We start from the raw sequence: 1209 nt of genomic DNA on the forward strand, positions 1-1209 counted from the left end.
GGGTCTCAAACCCATGGGCTCAGGCAATCCACTCACCTCAGCCTCCCAAAGGCACGGGATTACAGGCTGAGCCACCAAGCCCGGCAAGCCCAGGGTTTTGAAGACCAGCCTGAGCAATGTGGTGAGACCTCGTTGCTACAATAAATAAAAAAATTAGCCAGGCATGGTGGTGCACCCATGTGGTTCCAGCTACTTGGAAGACTGAGGCAGAAGGATTGCCTGAAGCCAGCAGATCAAGACTGGAAGCCATGAGAGTGCCACTGCACTCCAACCTGGGCAACAGTAAGAATAAAACTCAAAAGAAGCCAGGCTCGGTGGCTCAGCCTGTAATCCCAGCGCTTTGGGAGGCTGAGGTGAGTGGATTGCCTGAGCCGGTGGGTTCGAGACCTGCCCGGGCAACTTGGCGAGACCTCATCTCTACAGTAAACCAAGAAATCAGCCGGGTGTGGTACCGCGTGCCTGTAGTTCCAGCTACTTGGAAGGCTGGGCGGAAGGATTGCCCGAGCTCAGCAGGTCGAGGCTGCTCCTGGCCACTGCACTCCAGTCTGGGCAACAGAGTGAGATTCCAACTCAAAAAAATAAAATTCAAAAGAAAAAAATAGTGTTTGCTTTTTCCCAACAAATGAATTTAGGTGAGGTAACTGCAGTTCCACTCAAATTCTTAGGTGAGGTAACTGCAGTAAGGTATAGCTGAAGTAATACTACCAGTAGGTTGATTGGTTGGTTGGTTTGAGTTGGATTCTCACTCTGTTGCCCAGGCTGGAGGGCAGTGGCATGCTTACGGCCTCCACAGCCTTGACCTGCTAGACTCAAGTGTTCCTTCCACCTCAGCCTTCCAAGTAGCTGGAACCACAAGTGCATGCCACCACACCTGGCTAATTTTTTGACTTATCATAGAGACAAGGTCTTTCCATGTTGCTCAGGCTGGTCTTGAATTCCTGGACTCAGGCAATCCTCTCACCTTGGCCTCCCAAAGTGCCAGGATTACAGACATGAGCCACTGGCATCAGTAGGTATTCTAGGTCACACTCTGCTAGACTTCATTTTGCAACATGCCACCTTGTAAACTGTTTCTAAATAGGCTACCTTTCCAGAAGAGAGAAGGGGAGGTTCAGGAATTAATAACTTGCCCAAGCCAGGCTCGGTGGCTCAGCCTGTAGTCCCGTGCCTTTGGGAGGCTGAGGGAAGTGGATTGCCTGAGCCTGCGGG

The sequence above is a fragment of the Carlito syrichta genome, unplaced genomic scaffold (assembly GCF_000164805.1).
Source record: "Carlito syrichta isolate Samal-C Ts95f unplaced genomic scaffold, Tarsius_syrichta-2.0.1 Scaffold309286, whole genome shotgun sequence".
Classification (NCBI taxonomy): Eukaryota; Metazoa; Chordata; class Mammalia; order Primates; family Tarsiidae; genus Carlito; species Carlito syrichta.